The sequence below is a fragment of the Ranitomeya variabilis genome, chromosome 2, assembly GCF_051348905.1.
Source record: "Ranitomeya variabilis isolate aRanVar5 chromosome 2, aRanVar5.hap1, whole genome shotgun sequence".
NCBI classification, from domain to species: domain Eukaryota; kingdom Metazoa; phylum Chordata; class Amphibia; order Anura; family Dendrobatidae; genus Ranitomeya; species Ranitomeya variabilis.
This window is the reverse complement of record NC_135233.1, coordinates 508,111,144-508,132,184: the sequence shown is the minus strand read 5'-3', so window position 1 is coordinate 508,132,184 and position 21,041 is coordinate 508,111,144.

Here is a 21,041-nt window from a genome sequence, read left to right as displayed (position 1 = left end):
CATCAGCATTTCCCTCCCCTTTTGGGTGGTCTAACATCCCTGGGGCAGAATGAAGAGCAGCATCACAGGGCAGAGCCATTTTGTGTGTGACTGCCCTGTGATCTGCTATCACCAGCAGTTTATAGTTTATGTGGTGTGTATGGAGCAGCATTGTCTGTGCAGAGCTGTCTGTGACTCATCCCTCAGTAAGATAAGAAGGAGCTCCAGGTCTGCAGTAAATGGCCAGGCATTGTGGGGGGAGGGGAGAGATACATTGTATGGCTGAGAGAGGTGTCAGGTGTCACCTCTCTGCAGGCTGGGAATGCAGCTTAGTGGAGTGAATGGAGCTCCTGTGATAGAGAGTAAGTGGAGCTGGGCAGAGAGCACTGGGCTATAATAAAATGGCGGCTAGTCACACCTACAGCAGTGAGTTGTGCAGCCCACAGAGGCGTGCCCAGCTCACTGCTAACACCTCTCCAATGTTATAGATAGGGTCCTCGCCGGTCTATTATCTCCTATGTCCATGGGGTGCTGAAAAATGACACAGTTAGTGCCCTGCTACTGCTGCAAAACCAAGATGTCAGCCCCCAGTTCCTTCTTTAAACACATATAACACACGAAATCTGTTTCACATGCATTTAAAACTTGGTTATAGCAGTATGTTATGCTACATTACAGTGATTTATTAATAATCTACAAACGCGGTACCTTACCTTTAAGCCCCGGGGGTGGTTTGCATGTTAATGACCGGGCCAATTTTTACAATTCTGACCACTGACCCTTTATGAGGTTATAACTCTGGAATGCTTCAACGGATCTTGGCGATTCTGACATTGTTTTCTCGTGACATATTGTACTTCATATAGTTGTAAAATTTACTTGATATAACTTGCGTTTATTTGTGAAAAAAATGGAAATTTGGCGAAAATTTTTAAAATTTTGCAATTTTCCAACTTTGAATTTTTATGCCCTTAAATCACAGAGATATGTCACGCAAAATACTTAATAGGTAACATTTACCACATGTCTACTTTACATCAGCACAATTTTGGAACCAAAATGTTTTATTGTTAGGGAGTTATAAGGGTTAAAAGTTGACCAGCAATTTCTCATGTTTACAACACTATTTTTTTTTAGGGACCACATCTCATTTGAAGTCATTTTGAGGGGTCTATATGATAGAAAATACCCAAGTGTGACACCATTCTAAAAATTGCACCCCTCAAGGTGCTAAAAACCACATTCAAGAAGTTTATTAACCCTTCAGGTGTTTCACAGGAATTTTTTGAATGTTTAAATAAAAATGAACATTTAACTTTTTTTCACCAAAAATTTATTTCAGCTCCAATTTCTCTTATTTTACCAAGGGTAACAGGAGAAAATGGACCCCAATCGTTGTTGTGCAACTTGTCCTGAGTACGCTGATACCCCATATGTGGGTGTAAACCATTGTTTGGGCGCATGGCAGAGCTCGGAAGGGAAGGAGCGCCATTTGACTTTTCAATGCAAAATTGACTGGAATTAAGATGGGACGCCATGTTGCGTTTGGAGAGCCCCTGATGTGCCTAAACATTGAAACCCCCCACAAGTGACACCATTTTGGAAAGTAGACCCCTTAAGGAACTTATCTCTATGTGTTTTGAGAGCTTTGAACCCCCAAGTGTTTCACTACAGTTTATAACGCAGAGCCGTGAAAATAAAAATTCTTTTTTTTTTTTCACAAAAATGATTTATTAGCCCCCAGTTTTGTATTTTCCCAAGGGTAACAGGAAAAATTGGACCACAAAAGTTGTTGTCCAATTTGTCCTGAGTACGCTGATACCCTGTATGTGGGGGGAACCACTGTTTGGGCGCATGGCAGAGCTCGGAATGGAAGGAGCGCCATTTGGAATGCAGACTTAGATGGATTGGTCTGCAGGCGTCGCGTTGCATTTGCAGAGCCCCTGATGTACCCAAACAGTAGATACCCCCAAGAAGTGACCCCATATTGGAAACTAGACCTCCCAAGGAACTTATCTAGATGTGTTGTGAGAACTTTAAACCCCCAAGTGTTTCACTTCAGTTTATAACGCAGAGCCGTGAAAATAAAAAATATTTTTTTTTTCCACAAAAATTATTTATTAGCCCCCAGTTTTGTATTTTCCCAAGGGTAACAGGAGAAATTGGACCCCAAAAGTTGTTGACCAATTTGTCCTGAGTACGCTGATACCCCGTATGTGGGGGGGAACCACTGTTTGGGCGCAAGGCAGAGCTCGGAAGGGAAGGAGCGCCATTTGGAATGCAGACTTAAATGGATTGGTCTGCAGGCGTCACGTTGCATTTGCAGAGCCCCTGATGTACCCAAACAGTACAAACCCCCCACAAGTGACCCCATATTGGAAACTAGACCCCCCAAGGAACTTATCTAGATGTGTTGTGAGAACTTTGAACCCCCAAGTGTTTCACTACAGTTTATAACACAGAGCCGTGAAAATAAAAATTTTTTTTTTTTTCACAAATATGATTTTTAGCCCCCCAAATTTTTATTTTCCCAAGGATAACAAGAGAACTTGGACCCCAAAAGTTGTTGTCCAATTTGTCCCAAGTACGCTGATACCCCATATGTTGGGGTAAACCCGTTTGGGCACACGGGAGAACTCGGAAGGGAAGGAGCACTGTTTTACTTTTTAAACGCAGAATTGGCTGGAATTGAGATCGGACACCATGTCGCGTTTGGAGAGGCCCTGATGTGCCTGAACAGTGGAAACTCCCCAATTCTACCTGAAACCCTAATCCAAACACACCCCTAACCCTAATCCCAATGGTAACCCTAACCACACCCCTAACCCTGACACACCCCTAACCCTAATCCCAACCGTAAATGTAATCCAAACCCTAACCCTAACTTTAGCCCTAACCTTAACCCATTCTTTAGCCCCAACCCTAACCCTAACTTTAGCCCCAACCCTAACCCTAACTTTAGCTCCAACCCTAGCCCTAACCCTAGCCCTAACCCTAGCCCTAACCCTAACCCTAGCCCTAACCCTAGCCCTAACCCTAACCCTAGTCCTAACCCTAGCCCTAACCCTAGCCCTAACCCTAGCCCTAATCCTAACGGGAAAATGGAAATAAATACATTTTTTTTATTTTATTATTTTTCCCTAACTAAGGGGGTGATGAAGGGGGGTTTGATTAACTTTTATAGCGTTTTTTTATACCGGATTTTTATGATTGGCAGCTGTCACACACTAAAAGACGCTTTTTATAGCAAAAAAGTTTTTGCATCTCCACATTTTTAGATCTATAATTTTTCCATATTTTGGTCCATGTCATGTGAGGTCTTGTTTTTTGCGGGACGAGTTGACGTTTTTATTGGTAACATTTTCGGGCACATGACATTTTTTGATCGCTTTTTATTCTGATTTTTGTGAGGCAGAATGACCAAAAACCAGCTATTCATGAATTTCTTTTGGGGGAGGCGTTTATACCGTTCCACCTTTGGTAAAATTGATAAATGTTGTGAATTTGGATTCTGGGCTCCCCCGGTGGCTACTGGTGGAATTGAACTGGTGTCTTCATCTTCTCTGTTCACCTGTTCCCATCAAGATGTGGGAGTCGCTATATAACCTTGCTGCTCTGTTAGTTGCTTGCCGGTCAACAATGTTATCAGAAGCCTCTCTGTGCTTGTTCCTGCTCCTAGACAACTACTAGATAAGTTGGACTCTTGTCCATGTTTGTTTTTGCATTTTGTTCCAGTTCACAGCTGTAGTTTCGTTACTGTGTCTGGAAAGCTCTTGTGAACGGGAATTGCCACTCTGGTGTTATGAGTTAATGCCAGAGTTTTAAAGTAATTTCTGGATGGTGTTTTTGATAGGGTTTTCAGCTGACCATGAAAGTGTCCTTTCTGTCTTCTGCTATGTAGTAAGTGGACCTCAAATTTGCTAAACCTATTTTCATACTACGTTTGTTATTTCATCTCAACTCACCGCCAATACATGTGGGGGGCCTCTGTCTCCTTTCGGGGTATTTCTCTAGAGGTGAGCTAGGACTAATATTTTCCTCTGCTAGCTTTATTTAGTCCTCCGGCTGGGCTGGGCATCTAGAATCAACGTAGGCATGCTACCCGGCCACTGCTAGTTGTGCGTTAGGTTTAGTTCATGGTCAGCTCAGTTCCCATCTTCCAAGAGCTAGTTCCTATATATGCTTATGCTATGTTCTCTTGCCATTGAGATCATGACAGTTTGACCGGCCCGCAAAGTGTTAATTGTTTGGGCTGAAGCAGGAGAAAAAGAAGTGTTGAAGGGAAATTTTTTTTTTTTCCCCTCAGAGTTTTGCTGCCTAGCCCTTAATTGCTGTCTAGCTGCTTCTTACCTCCTCTTAACCCTTGAATGGCTCTGTGTCCACCTGTTTGTAATGGATCTTCAGAGTGTAACTGCAGGTTTGAATAATCTCGCCACGAAGGTACAAAATTTGCAAGATTTTGTTTGTCATGCACCTGTATCTGAGCCGAGAATTCCTTTGCCGGAATTTTTCTCGGGGAATAGATCCGGGTTTCAGAATTTTCGAAATAATTGCAAATTATTTTTGTCTCTGAAATCTCGCTCTGCCGGAGACCCTGCACAGCAGGTCAGGATTGTGATTTCCTTGCTCCGGGGCGACCCTCAAGACTGGGCTTTTTCATTGACACCAGGGGATCCTGCGTTGCTCAATGTGGATGCGTTTTTTCTGGCCTTGGGGTTGCTTTATGACGAACCTCATTTGGAGCTTCAGGCAGAAAAAACTTTGATGTCCCTATCTCAGGGGCAAGATGAAGCGGAAATTTACTGCCAAAGATTCCGTAAATGGTCTGTGCTTACTCAGTGGAATGAGTGCGCCCTGGCGGCGACTTTCAGAGAGGGTCTCTCTGATGCCATTAAGGATGTTATGGTGGGGTTCCCTGTGCCTGCGGGTCTGAATGAGTCCATGACAATGGCTATTCAGATCGATAGGCGTTTGCGGGAGCGCAAACCAGTGCACCATCTGGCGGTGTCCACTGAGAAGTCGCCAGAGAGTATGCAGTGTGATAGAATTCTGTCCCGAAGCGAGCGGCAGAATTTTAGACGGAAAAATGGGTTGTGTTTCTATTGTGGTGATTCTACTCATGTTATATCAGCATGCTCTAAGCGCACTAAAAAGCTTGGTAAATCTGTTTCCATTTGCACCTTACCGTCTAAATTTATTCTATCTGTGACCCTGATTTGCTCTTTGTCATCTATTACCACGGACGCCTATGTCGACTCTGGCGCCGCTTTGAGTCTTATGGATTGGTCCTTTGCCAAACGCTGTGGGTATGATTTAGAGCCTTTGGAGACTCCTATTCCTCTGAAGGGGATTGACTCCACCCCATTGGCTAATAATAAACCACAATACTGGACACAAGTAACTATGCGTATTAATCCGGATCACCAGGAGATTATTCGCTTTCTGGTGCTGTATAATCTACATGATGATTTGGTGCTAGGATTGCCTTGGCTGCAATCTCACAACCCAGTCCTCGACTGGAGAGCTATGTCTGTGTTGAGCTGGGGATGTAAGGGGGCTCATGGGGATGTACCTGTGGTTTCCATTTCATCATCCATTCCCTCTGAAATTCCTGAGTTCCTGTCTGACTATCGTGACGTCTTTGAAGAATCCAAGCTTGGTTCGTTACCTCCGCACCGAGAGTGCGATTGTGCCATAGATTTAATCCCGGGTAGTAAATACCCAAAGGGTCGTTTATTTAATCTGTCTGTGCCTGAACATGCTGCTATGCGAGAATATATAAAGGAGTCCTTGGAAAAGGGACATATTCGTCCATCGTCATCTCCCTTAGGAGCCGGTTTTTTCTTTGTGTCAAAAAAAGACGGCTCTTTGAGACCATGTATTGATTATCGGCTTTTGAATAAAATCACTGTTAAATATCAATACCCATTGCCGTTGCTGACTGATTTGTTTGCTCGCATAAAGGGGGCCAAGTGGTTCTCTAAGATTGACCTTCGTGGGGCGTATAATTTGGTGCGAATCAGGCAGGGGGATGAGTGGAAAACCGCATTTAATACGCCCGAGGGCCACTTTGAGTATTTAGTGATGCCTTTTGGTCTTTCTAATGCTCCGTCAGTTTTCCAGTCCTTTATGCATGATATTTTTCGCGATTATTTGGATAAATTTATGATTGTGTATCTGGATGATATTCTGATTTTTTCGGATGACTGGGACTCTCATGTCCAGCAAGTCAGGAGGGTTTTTCAGGTTTTGCGGTCTAATTCTTTGTGTGTGAAGGGTTCTAAGTGTGTTTTTGGGGTACAGAGGATTTCCTTTTTGGGATATATTTTTTCCCCCTCTTCCATTGAAATGGATCCTGTCAAGGTTCAAGCTATTTGTGATTGGACGCAGCCCTCTTCTCTTAAGAGTCTTCAGAAATTTTTGGGCTTTGCTAACTTTTATCGTCGATTTATTGCTGGTTTTTCGGATATTGCTAAGCCATTGACCGATTTGACTAAGAAGGGTGCTGATGTTGCTGATTGGTCCCCTGATGCTGTGGAGGCCTTTCGGGAGCTTAAGCGCCGTTTTTCCTCTGCCCCTGTGTTGCGTCAGCCTGATGTTGCTCTACCTTTTCAGGTTGAGGTCGACGCTTCTGAGATCGGAGCTGGGGCAGTGTTGTCGCAGAAAAGTTCTGACTGCTCCGTGATGAGGCCTTGTGCCTTCTTTTCCCGTAAATTTTCGCCCGCTGAGCGGAATTATGATGTTGGGAATCGGGAGCTTTTGGCCATGAAGTGGGCTTTTGAGGAGTGGCGCCATTGGCTTAAGGGGGCCAGACATCAGGTGGTGGTATTGACTGACCACAAAAATTTGATTTATCTTGAGACCGCCAGGCGCCTGAATCCTAGACAGGCGCGCTGGTCATTATTTTTCTCTCGGTTTAATTTTGTGGTGTCATACCTACCGGGTTCTAAGAATGTTAAGGCGGATGCCCTTTCTAGGAGTTTTGAGCCTGACTCGCCTGGTAACTCTGAGCCCACAGGTATCCTTAAGGATGGAGTGGTATTGTCAGCCGTTTCTCCAGACCTGCGGCGGGCCTTGCAGGAGTTTCAGGCGGAGAGACCTGATCGTTGCCCACCTGATAAACTGTTTGTTCCTGATGATTGGACCAGTAGAGTCATCTCTGAGGTTCATTCTTCTGCGTTGGCAGGTCATCCTGGCATTTTTGGTACCAGGGATTTGGTGGCAAGGTCCTTCTGGTGGCCTTCCCTGTCACGAGATGTGCGAGGCTTTGTGCAGTCTTGTGACGTTTGTGCTCGGGCCAAGCCTTGTTGTTCTCGGGCTAGTGGATTATTGTTGCCCTTGCCTATTCCTAAGAGGCCTTGGACGCACATCTCGATGGATTTTATTTCAGATCTGCCTGTTTCTCAGAAGATGTCTGTCATCTGGGTGGTGTGTGACCGTTTTTCTAAGATGGTCTATTTGGTTCCTCTGCCCAAGTTACCTTCTTCTTCCGAGTTGGTTCCTCTGTTTTTTCAAAATGTTGTTCGTTTGCATGGTATTCCTGAGAATATCGTTTCTGACAGAGGGACCCAATTCGTGTCTAGATTTTGGCGGGCATTCTGTGCTAGGATGGGCATAGATTTATCTTTTTCGTCCGCTTTCCATCCTCAGACGAATGGCCAGACCGAGCGGATTAATCAGACCCTGGAGACATATCTGAGGTGTTTTGTGTCTGCTGACCAGGATGATTGGGTTGCTTTTTTGCCATTGGCGGAGTTCGCTCTCAATAATCGGGCCAGCTCTGCCACTTTGGTGTCCCCGTTTTTCTGTAATTCGGGGTTTCATCCTCGATTTTCCTCTGGTCAGGTGGAATCTTCGGATTGTCCTGGAGTGGATGCTGTGGTGGAGAGATTGCATCAGATCTGGGGGCAGGTGGTGGACAATTTGAGGTTGTCCCAGGAGAAGACTCAGCTTTTTGCCAACCGCCACCGTCGTGTTGGTCCTCGGCTTTCTGTTGGGGATTTGGTGTGGTTGTCTTCTCGTTTTGTCCCTATGAGGGTCTCTTCTCCTAAGTTTAAGCCTCGGTTTATCGGCCCGTATAAGATATTGGAGATTCTTAACCCTGTTTCCTTCCGTTTGGACCTCCCTGCATCCTTTTCTATTCATAACGTTTTTCATCGGTCATTATTGCGCAGGTATGAGGTACCGGTTGTGCCTTCCGTTGAGCCTCCTGCTCCGGTGTTGGTTGAGGGTGAGTTGGAGTACGTTGTGGAGAAAATCTTGGACTCTCGTGTTTCCAGACGGAGACTCCAGTATCTGGTCAAGTGGAAGGGATACGGCCAGGAGGATAATTCTTGGGTGAATGCATCTGATGTTCATGCCTCCGATCTGGTTCGTGCCTTTCATAGGGCCCATCCTGATCGCCCTGGTGGTTCTGGTGAGGGTTCGGTGCCCCCTCCTTGAGGGGGGGGTACTGTTGTGAATTTGGATTCTGGGCTCCCCCGGTGGCTACTGGTGGAATTGAACTGGTGTCTTCATCTTCTCTGTTCACCTGTTCCCATCAAGATGTGGGAGTCGCTATATAACCTTGCTGCTCTGTTAGTTGCTTGCCGGTCAACAATGTTATCAGAAGCCTCTCTGTGCTTGTTCCTGCTCCTAGACAACTACTAGATAAGTTGGACTCTTGTCCATGTTTGTTTTTGCATTTTGTTCCAGTTCACAGCTGTAGTTTCGTTACTGTGTCTGGAAAGCTCTTGTGAACGGGAATTGCCACTCTGGTGTTATGAGTTAATGCCAGAGTTTTAAAGTAATTTCTGGATGGTGTTTTTGATAGGGTTTTCAGCTGACCATGAAAGTGTCCTTTCTGTCTTCTGCTATGTAGTAAGTGGACCTCAAATTTGCTAAACCTATTTTCATACTACGTTTGTTATTTCATCTCAACTCACCGCCAATACATGTGGGGGGCCTCTGTCTCCTTTCGGGGTATTTCTCTAGAGGTGAGCTAGGACTAATATTTTCCTCTGCTAGCTTTATTTAGTCCTCCGGCTGGGCTGGGCATCTAGAATCAACGTAGGCATGCTACCCGGCCACTGCTAGTTGTGCGTTAGGTTTAGTTCATGGTCAGCTCAGTTCCCATCTTCCAAGAGCTAGTTCCTATATATGCTTATGCTATGTTCTCTTGCCATTGAGATCATGACAGATAAAGCAGTTTTATTCGTCGGGTCAGTAGGATTACAGCGATATCTCATTTATATAATTTTTTTATGTTTTGGCGCTTTTATACGATAAAAGCTATTTTATAGAAAAAATAAATATTTTGGCATCGCTTTATTCTGAGGACTATAACTTTTTTTATTTTTTTGCTTATGATGCTGTATGGGGGCTTCTTTTTTGCGGGACAAGATGACGTTTTCAGTGGTACCATGGTTATTTATATCCACTATATATAAATAAATAAAAGGTTGCCGCGCTGAACGGCACTTACAGCATGGAATCACGTCCTGTATAAACAAATAGCCTCTTTGCTTGCGATGTCCTCCTTCCCGGTAAAGAAGTCCTTAGTAATGGGAGCGTCCTCCCTGAAGGTGCAGTCCCCCGGAACAGAAACTCGCCGCCGTGTCGGCCAATCCCGACGCGTTTCGAGGGTAACGTCCCTCTTTCTCAAGGTACCCTCGAAACGCGTCGGGATTGGCCCCTGCACACGTCCGTCAGTTGCGGACAGGTGACGTCACCAGCCTACCACGCCCCCCGCTCACCTCGCTACGCTGTCGGCGGCGCCATCGGCCGTGGCCAGTGCTGACACACGGCGGCGAGTTTCTGTTCCGGGGGACTGCACCTTCAGGGAGGACGCTCCCATTACTAAGGACTTCTTTACCGGGAAGGAGGACATCGCAAGCAAAGAGGCTATTTGTTTATACAGGACGTGATTCCATGCTGTAAGTGCCTTCAGCGCGGCAACCTTTTATTTATTTATATATTGTGTTTCTATCAGTTACATACACCCCAGTGACTGGTTTGCCTGCCGATGTTCTGGACATATGTGTTTAGCGCCTGGTGATTTCTAGTTACGTTATTTATATCCATCTTTTTGATCGCGTGTTATTCCACTTTTTGTTCAGCGGTATGATAATAAAGCGTTGTTTTTTGGCTCGTTTTTTTTTTCTTACGGTGTTCACTGAAGGGGTTAACTAGTGGGACAGTTTTATAGGTTGGGTCGTTACGGACGCGGTGATACTAAATATGTGTACTTAAATTGTTTTTTTTTAAATTTTGATAAAGAAATGTATTTATGGTAATAATATATATATATTTTTCTTTATTTAGGAATTTTTTTTTTTTTTTTTTTTTTTTACACATGTGGAATTTTTTTTTTAAACTTTTTTACTTTGTCCCGGGGGGACATCACAGATCGCTGATCTAACAGTTTGCACAGCACTCTGTCAGATCAGCGATCTGAATGACAGCTCTGCAGGCTTACCAGCGCCTGCTGTGGACCCGGAAGTACTCCCTGCAGTGCCCGGATGCAGCCCCGCGGCCATTTTGGATCCGGGGACTGCAGGGAGGAGACGCTCGGTACAAGGTGAGTACATCACCTTGTACCGATCGTCTCAGGGAAGCACGCAGGGAGCCCTGTTATGATCCGGTGGTAGGATCTCAAAACTGACCTGACACATATGACCAGAATATAGGACAAGTTCTGGGGATGTGGAAGCTATACTGACCGCAATCCTGATCCTATCCACAAACACTAAAGGCAGCTGTGGAGCGTTCCTAAAATCCTAGACGCCTCGTTCACAGCCTGAGAAACTGACTACCCCTAGAGAGAAAGCAAAGACCTCACTTGCCTCAGAGAAATAACCCCAAAGTTATAGTCAGCCCCCCACAAATAATAACGGTGAGTTAAGGGGAAAAGACAAACGTAGAAATGAAACAGGTTCAGCAAATGAGGCCCGCTAACACTAGATAGACTGAAAATAGATAGGAGTCTGTGCGGTCAGTACAAAACTATCAAAAATAAACCACGCAGAGAATACAAGAACCCCCACACCGACTCACGATGTGAGGGGCGCACTCTGCACCCCAGAACTAACCAGCAAGCGAAAAATCACATATAAGCAAGCTGGACTGAACTCATCATATACAGAGAAACGTTTTCAAGGAAATAATGAGCAAAATGAACAAACAAACTTAACTTCTCCAGCAGGAGACTGGTCACAAGGAATATTCAGGAGCTCTCAGAAACAGGACTGAATACACCGACAGCAGGCAACAAATGAAGGTCCAGGTGAGTTAAATAGGCCCAGCATAGAAGGAAATGAAGCAGCTGAGCCCAGCCATATCGCTAAAGGCCACCAGAGGGAGCCCAAGAACAAACTCACACAGTACCACTCATGACCACAGGAGGGAGCCCGAGAACGGAATTCACAACAGAGCCCCCTCCCTGCGCGATGCTTCCCTGTACCGCCGGTACACTGCGATCATGTTTGATCGCAGTGTGCCGGGGGCGGTCCGTGAGCGCTCCTGGCACATAGTGCCGGATGTCAGCTGCGATAGTCAGCTGACACCCGGCCGCGATCGGCCGCGCTCCCCCCGTGAGCGCGGCCGATCGCATATGACGTACTATCCCATCACTGGGAATTAAGTCTCAGGTCACCTTGACGGGATAGTACGTCATATGGGATTAAGGGGTTAAACATTCAAAAAATTCCTGTGAAACACCTGAAGGGTTAATAAACTTCTTGAATGTGGTTTTGAGCACCTTGAGGGGTGCAGTTTTTAGAATGGTGTCACACTTGGGTATTTTCTATCATATAGACCCCTCAAAATTACTTCAAATGAGATGTGGTCCCTAAAAAAAAATGGTGTTGTAAAAATGAGAAATTGCTGGTCAACTTTTAACCCTTATAACTCCCTAACAAAAAATTTTTTGGTTCCAACATTGTGCTGATGTAAAGTAGACATGTGGGAAATGTTACCTATTAATTATTTTGTGTGACATATCTCTGTGATTTAAGGGCATAAAAATTAAAAGTTGGAAAATTGCTAAATTTTCAAAATTTTCGCCAAATTTCCGTTTTTTCACAAATAAACACAAGTTATATCGAAGAAATGTTACCACTATCATGAAGTACAATATGTCATGAGAAAACAATGTCAGAATCGCCAAGATCCGTTGAAGCTTTCCAAAGTAATAACCTCATAAAGGGACAGTGGTCAGAATTGTAAAAATTGGCCCGGTCATTAACATGCAAACCACCCTCGGGGCTTAAGGGGTCAACCTCTGCATGTGTACCAACTCAAGTTAAGCTCAATTTTTGTATTTTTTTTTCTTTGTATTGTTGCATTCTGTGCAAGCCAGGGTGTGGCCTCCCTGTTTCTGAGCTTGAGATTATATATAAGGCTTCCACAGTCTGGTGTTTTACTGGTTGGGCCCAGTCCTTTTGTCTGCCCTTATTCATACTGAGGTCAACATTGACACATGGTAAGGTTTTAATATTAAACAGTGTAGGACTGTCCTGATCAGAGTTACCTTGACGCGGTGGGATGGCTTTTGTGCTATTTTTTGATCAAAAAACAGTATTACTAAAAACTCTGTGTTATTTAAATGCACTTTTGCTTTTTTACTTGGTTATATCAGGGTTTTTGCTTACTTTTTTTCTCTTGTAGGTTTTAATGTTTTGTGGCCAATGTGAACATGCGTTTAACCTCTGCATGTGTACCAACTCAAGTTAAGCTAAATTTTTGTGTTTTTTTTTCTCTGCTCCATTCAGCCCCGGTTCTCAGAATAGGTGGTGGCCACGGTGATCAGTCCCGAAGCAATCAGGAAGCTGTCCCCTATCTTTTGGATAAGAGTAAAAACTTAGTCATCCAAAGTAGCCACAGCAATGAGAGACAAAATATTGTCCTGTACTGGAACTTCAAGCATTCTATGACATCCTTCACTGCTCCCCTATTGTGGAAGAATTGTCTAATTGTGAGTCATCATCACAGATATGCTGACCCTATGGCTCAAGGTCCACACTGCTGGACCTCCGTGAATAAAATCTGCTACCAGCTACAGAGGGAACAGTTGTTTTGAACATTGTGTACACTGGGAATAATCTTCTTGTAACTGCAGATTCAGCCCACAGAATTGACAGAAGACCTACGGTATGTTATCCTCCTCAGACAAGGCTTACATCATTTCTTGTCTCGTTGAGAATCACCATGAAGACAAGGATTAAACTGAACATTCTTTTCGGCCATGTCATTTAATTAACAGATTCATCTGGAATGAAAATTTCCATGGGTGAGAGACTTCTCTGAAGGTTGGATGAATTCTTCACAATCATAACACAGTAGGTTTGTAAAAATGTGTAAAAACTTCTTAATGTCTATTATTTCAAAATGATTCCCAGCATTGTCAAAACTCTCAATAACGACCGCCCTCGGCAGGGCTGCCATCAGGGCATGACAGCCATGACTGGCGTATGGGGCCCGGTGGGCAGAGGGGGCCCGCACCGGGCCCCTTCTAATCTGCTCACCGGGCCCCCCCTGCAGGCGCTGCGGCACACTATTGACGTGCGGGCCCGTGCCCACACGTCAATAGTTAACAGCCGCCGCCAGCCACTCGGAGGCTGGCAGCAGACTTGAGCGGCCGCAGTGCGCAGTCGCACTTCGCCGGCGTCTGACGCCATCGTCAGCCGCCGGCGAGTGCGTCCTTCACCTTTGTGGAGGAAGTTAGCTTCGCCCGCCGCAGGAGCACACGGTCAGGTAAGAAGTATTTTTTTTTTTTTTTTTGGTAGCGGCGATCCGGGGGTTTGGGGGCCCGGGGCAGTATGCTGGACACGGGGGCAGAATGCTGGACACGCTGGGGCAGAGGAGATGCTGCACACAGGGGCAGAAAGCTGGGCAGTGGAGATGCAGGACACGGGGGCAGAGGAGATGCTGGACATGGGGGCAGAATGCTGGACAAAGGGGCAGAAAGCTGGACACGGGCAGAGGAGATGCTGGACACTGGTAAAATGCTGGACACGGGGGCAGAATGCTGGACACAGGGGCAGAGGAGATGCTGGACAAAGGGGCAGAATGCTGGACAAAGGGGCAGAATGCTGGACAAAGGGGCAGAAAGCTGGACAAAGGGGCAGAAAGCTGGACACGGGCAGAGGAAATGCTGGACACAGGGGTAAAATGCTGGACACGGGGACAGTTTGTTGGACACGGGGGCAGTATGCTGGACACGGGGGCAGAATGCTGGTCACGGGGGCAGAATGCTGGTCACGGGGGCAGTATGCTGGACATGGGGGCAGTATGCTGGACACGGGGGCAGTATGCTGGACACGGGGGCAGAAAGCTGGACACGGGCAGAATGGAGATACGGGGTAGGATGAAAAACATGGCGGCATGACTGGAGACACTGGGGCATGACTGGAGACACTGTGGCATGACTGGAGACAGATGGGGCAGGATTGGAAACAGATGGGGCAGAATGGCGACACAGGGGGCATGATTGCAGACATGGGGGCATGATTGGAGACGGGGCAGAATGGTGATACGGGCATGATTGGAGACAGATGGGGCAGGATCATGGGGCAGGATGGATACGATGGAGACAGATGGGGCAGGATGGGGAGATCATATGGGGCAGAATGGATACTCATTAGGGCAGGATGGGAGAACATATGGCTGATGCCAGGAATGAGACACATGGGGGCTAGGATGGCGAATATTATTACCATAGGGGCTAATGTCATGGTTCCCAATGGCAAGGGAAAGTCAGAGAACTTAAATAACAGACTAGCTCTTGGGTGATGGAATCTCGAGCTGACCGTGAGCTAAACCTACCACACAACTAACAGTGGCCGGGTGACGTACCTACGTTTTATCCCTAGACGCCCAGCGCCAGCCGGAGAACTAACTAACCCTAATAGAGGAAAAAACAGACCTGGCTTACCTCTAGGGAAATTCCCCCAAAAAGGAGACAGAAGCCCCCCACATATATTGACGGTGAGTTCAGAGGAAAAGACATACGCAGTATGAAGGTAGGTTCAGCAAAGCGAGGTCTGCTTACTAGATAGTAAGAAGATACAATAGGGAACTTCACGGTCAGCTGAAAACCCTATTAAAATACCATCCAGAAATTACTTTAAGACTCATGTGTCAACTCATGACACCGGAGTGGTAATTTCGGCCCACAAGAGCTTCCAGCTACAGAAACATAACATAACTGTGAACTGGAACAAAAATGCAAACAAACTTAGGACTAAGAGTCCAACTTAGCTGATAGTAGTCTAGAAGCAGGAACATGCAACAGAAAGGCTCTGGTTACATTGATGGCCGGCACTAGAATAACTGAGCAGCAAGGCTAAATAGGATACTCCCACATCCTGATGGAAACAGGTGAACAGAGAAAGTGAAGCACACAAGTCCAGTACCACCAGCGACCACCGGGGGAGCCCAAAAACCAAATTCACAACAGTACCCCCCCCCTCAAGGAGGGGGCACCGAACCCTCACAAGAACCACCAGGGCGATCAGGATGAGCCCTATGAAAGGCACGGACCAAATCAGAGGCATGAACATCAGAGGCTGTCACCCAAGAATTATCCTCCTGACCGTAGCCCTTCCACTTGACCAGATACTGAAGTTTCCGTCTGGAAACACGGGAGTCCAAGATCTTCAACCAACACCGGAGCGGGAGGCTCAACGGAAGGCACAACCGGTACCTCATACCTGCGCAATAATGACCGATGGAAGACATTATGGATAGAAAAAGATGCCGGGAGGTCCAATCGAAAGGACACAGGGTTAAGAATCTCCAAAATCTTATACGGGCCGATGAACCGAGGCTTAAACTTAGGAGAAGAAACCCTCATAGGGACAAAACGAGAAGACAACCACACCAAGTCCCCAACACGAAGACGAGGACCAACACGACGACGGCGGTTAGCAAAATGCCGAGTCTTCTCCTGGGACAACTCCAAATTGTCCACCACCTGTCCCCAAATCCGATGCAACCTATCCACCACAGTATCCACTCCAGGACAATCCGAAGACTCCACCTGACCAGAAGAAGAGCGAGGATGAAACCCCGAATTGCAAAAGAAAGGAGAAACCAAAGTGGCAGAACTAGCCCGATTATTGAGGGCAAACTCCGCCAACGGCAAAAAGGCAACCCAGTCATCCTGATCCGCAGACACAAAACACCTCAAATAAGTCTCCAAGGTCTGATTAGTTCGCTCAGTCTGGCCATTAGTCTGAGGATGGAACGCAGACGAAAAAGACAAATCAATGCCCATCCTAGCACAGAACGCCCGCCAAAATCTAGACACGAACTGGGTCCCCCTGTCAGAAACGATATTCTCCGGAATACCATGCAAGCGAACCACATTTTGAAAAAACAGAGGAACCAACTCGGAAGAGGACGGCAACTTAGGCAAGGGCACCAAATGAACCATCTTTGAAAAACGGTCACACACCACCCAGATGACAGACATTTTCTGAGAAACAGGGAGATCAGAAATAAAATCCATAGAGATGTGAGTCCAAGGCCTCTTTGGAATAGGCAAAGATAACAACAATCCGCTAGCCCGAGAACAACAAGGTTTGGCCCGAGCACAAACATCACAAGACTGCACAAAAACTCGTACATCTCGAGACAGAGAAGGCCACCAGAAGGACCTAGCCACCAAATCCCTGGTACCAAAGATCCCGGGATGACCTGCCAACGCAGAAGAATGAACCTCCGAGATGACTCTACTGGTCCAATCATCAGGAACAAACAGTCTACCAGGCGGGCAACGATCAGGTCTATCCGCCTGAAACTCCTGCAAAGCCCGTCGCAGGTCTGGGGAAACAGCAGATAATATCACCCCATCCTTAAGGATACCTGTAGGTTCAGAATCACCAGGGAAATCAGGCTCAAAACTCCTAGAAAGGGCATCCGCCTTCACATTTTTAGAACCTGGTAAGTATGAGACCACAAAATTAAACCGAGAGAAAAACAACGACCAGCGCGCCTGTCTAGGATTCAGGCGCCTGGCAGACTCAAGATAAATCAAATTCTTGTGATCGGTCAATACCACCACCTGATGTCTAGCCCCCTCAAGCCATTGACGCCACTCCTCAAAAGCCCACTTCATAGCCAAAAGCTCCCGATTACCAATATCATAATTTCGCTCGGCGGGCGAAAATTTTCGAGAAAAGAACGCACAAGGTCTCATCACGGAGCAATCGGAACTTTTCTGCGACAAGACCGCCCCAGCTCCGATCTCGGAAGCATCGACCTCAACCTGAAAAGGAAGAGTAACATCAGGCTGACTCAACACAGGGGCGGAAGAAAAGCGGCGCTTAAGCTCCCGAAAGGCCTCCACAGCAGCAGGGGACCAATCAGCAACATCAGCACCCTTTTTGGTCAAATCAGTCAAAGGTTTAGCAACATCAGAAAAACCAGTTATAAATCGACGATAAAAATTAGCAAAGCCCAAAAGTTTCTGAAGGCTCTTAAGCGAAGAAGGTTGCGTCCAATCACAAATAGCCCGAACCTTGACAGGATCCATCTCAATGGAAGAGGGGGAAAAAATGTACCCCAAAAAAGAAATCTTTTGAACCCCAAAAATACACTTAGAACCCTTCACACACAAGGAATTAGCCCGCAAAACCTGAAAAACCCTCCTGACCTGTTGGACATGAGAATCCCAGTCATCCGAAAAAATCAAAATATCATCCAGATACACGATCATGAATTTATCCAAATATTCCCGGAAAATGTCATGCATAAAGGACTGAAAGACTGAAGGGGCATTTGAAAGACCAAAAGGCATTACTAAATACTCAAAATGGCCCTCGGGCGTATTAAATGCGGTTTTCCACTCATCCCCCTGCTTAATTCGCACCAAATTATACGCCCCACGGAGATCAATCTTAGAGAACCACTTAACCCCTTTTATTCGAGCAAACAAATCAGTCAGCAGTGGCATAGGATACTGATATCTGACTGTAATTTTATTCAAGAGTCGATAATCAATACACGGCCTCAAAGAGCCATCTTTTTTAGATACAAAGAAAAAACCGGCTCCTAAGGGAGATGAAGAAGGACGAATATGTCCCTTTTCCAGGGACTCCTTAATATATTCTCGCATAGCAGCATGTTCAGGTACAGATAGATTAAATAAACGACCCTTTGGAAATTTACTGCCCGGAATCAGATCTATGGTACAATCGCAATCTCTGTGAGGAGGTAGTGAACCAAGCTTAAGCTCCTCAAAAACATCACGATAATCAGATAAAAATTCCGGAATCTCAGAGGGAATAGATGACGAAATGGAAACCAAAGGTACGTCCCCATGAGCCCCCTGACATCCCCAGCTTAACACAGACATTGCTTTCCAGTCAAGAACTGGGTTATGAGATTGTAACCATGGCAATCCGAGCACCAAAACATCATGTAGATTGTACAACACAAGGAAGCGAATCGTCTCCTGATGGTCTGGATTCATACGCATAGTCACTTGTGTCCAGTATTGTGGTTTATTACTAGCCAATGGTGTAGAGTCAATACCCTTCAGAGGTATAGGAACTTCCAGAGGCTCTAGATCAAACCCACAGCGCCTGGCAAAGGACCAATCCATGAGACTCAAAGCGGCGCCAGAGTCGACATAGGCATCCGCGGTAATTGATGATAATGAACAAATCAAGGTCACAGACAAAATAAACTTAGACTGTAAAGTGCCAATTAAAATAGACTTATCAACCTTTTTTGTACGTTTAGAGCATGCTGATATAACATGAGTTGAATCACCACAATAGAAGCACAACCCATTTTTTCGCCTAAAATTCTGCCGTTCGCTTCTGGACAGAATTCTATCATATTGCATATTTTCTGGAGCCTTCTCAGAAGACACCGCCAAATGGTGCACAGGTTTGCGCTCCCGCAAACGCCGATCAATCTGAATAGCCATTGTCATGGACTCATTCAGACCTGTAGGTGCAGGGAACCCCACCATAACATCTTTAATGGCATCAGAGAGACCCTCTCTGAAATTCGCCGCCAGGGCGCACTCATTCCACTGAGTAAGCACAGACCATTTATGAAATTTTTGGCAGTATATTTCAGCTTCATCTTGCCCTTGAGATAGGGCCATCAAGGTTTTTTCAGCCTGAATCTCTAAATTAGGTTCCTCATAAAGCAACCCCAAAGCCAGAAAAAACGCATCCACATTGAGCAACGCAGGATCCCCGGGTGCCAATGCAAATGCCCAGTCTTGAGGGTCACCCCGCAGCAAGGAAATTACTATCCTAACCTGCTGTGCGGGATCTCCAGCGGAGCGAGATCTCAGGGAAAGAAATAATTTACAATTATATTTGAAATTCAGGAAACGAGATCTATCCCCGGAGAAAAATTCTGGTATAGGAATTCTAGGTTCAGATATAGGAGCATGAATAACAAAATCCTGTAAATTTTGAACCTTCGTAGCAAGATTATTCAAACCTGTAGCCAAACTCTGAGGATCCATTTTAATCAGGTGAGATCAGAGCCATTCAAGGATTAGAAGGAGAGAGAGAGGCAAAGGCTGCAATTAGAGCAGAAATGCAACTAAGTAAACTATAGAGCAAGCTCAGAAGAAAAAAAAAAACTGCAGACTTCTTTTTCTCTCCTTTCTTCTGCCAACAGTTTTAACCCTCGGCCGGCCATACTGTCATGGTTCCCAATGGCAAGGGAAAGTCAGAGAACTTAAATAACAGACTAGCTCTTGGGTGATGGAATCTCGAGCTGACCGTGAGCTAAACCTACCACACAACTAACAGTGGCCGGGTGACGTACCTACGTTTTATCCCTAGACGCCCAGCGCCAGCCGGAGAACTAACTAACCCTAATAGAGGAAAAAACAGACCTGGCTTACCTCTAGGGAAATTCCCCCAAAAAGGAGACAGAAGCCCCCCACATATATTGACGGTGAGTTCAGAGGAAAAGACATACGCAGTATGAAGGTAGGTTCAGCAAAGCGAGGTCCGCTTACTAGATAGTAAGAAGATACAATAGGGAACTTCACGGTCAGCTGAAAACCCTATTAAAATACCATCCAGAAATTACTTTAAGACTCATGTGTCAACTCATGACACCGGAGTGGTAATTTCGGCCCACAAGAGCTTCCAGCTACAGAAACATAACATAACTGTGAACTGGAACAAAAATGCAAACAAACTTAGGACTAAGAGTCCAACTTAGCTGATAGTAGTCTAGAAGCAGGAACATGCAACAGAAAGGCTCTGGTTACATTGATGGCCGGCACTAGAATAACTGAGCAGCAAGGCTAAATAGGATACTCCCACATCCTGATGGAAACAGGTGAACAGAGAAAGTGAAGCACACAAGTCCAGTACCACCAGCGACCACCGGGGGAGCCCAAAAACCAAATTCACAACAGGCTAATTAAGGGATATTATTACTGCAGTGATGTATTTATTTTATTTTTTGAGTATACTGTTTTAAATGGGTGGCGGTCCTGTTACTGTGTAGAGTGATACTATGTTGCCTTCTTCATGTGGTGTAATGTAGAAGTTGGGAAAATTAAGTAACGTGTTCTGCAAGCGGAACTCGAGATAACTGTGTTATTCCCTGCAGAAACGAGTCCTGGCTGGATGAAGTGATGGCGGTCTGTGCTGGATGAAGATGAAGGACTTCACCTAGAGACGTCACTGGTGAGTCAGTATTACCTATACACTGACACTATACACTGTATACTATACACAGCGGTCCTGTGTATAATGTCACTGGTGATCACTGTATTACCTGTACACAGACACTGCATACTAAGTACAGATCTCCTGTGAATACTGGCACTTATGGTGATAGTATTGTGGGGTGTTTTTTATTACTGATCAGTATTGTAGTATTCAGTCACTATGTGGTGGTAATATGTGGTCTGGTCATGGTGTTGTGGTATTTGTTCTTTGTATGTGATATTATTTGTCACTGTGGTGATATGGTGTCTGGTCATGGTGCTGTGGTATTTGATCCTTGTATGTGGTATTATAGGTCATTTTAAAAATTGAAAAATAAATAAAAATAACCCTAAATTGTATTGCATATTTTAAAAAATATTT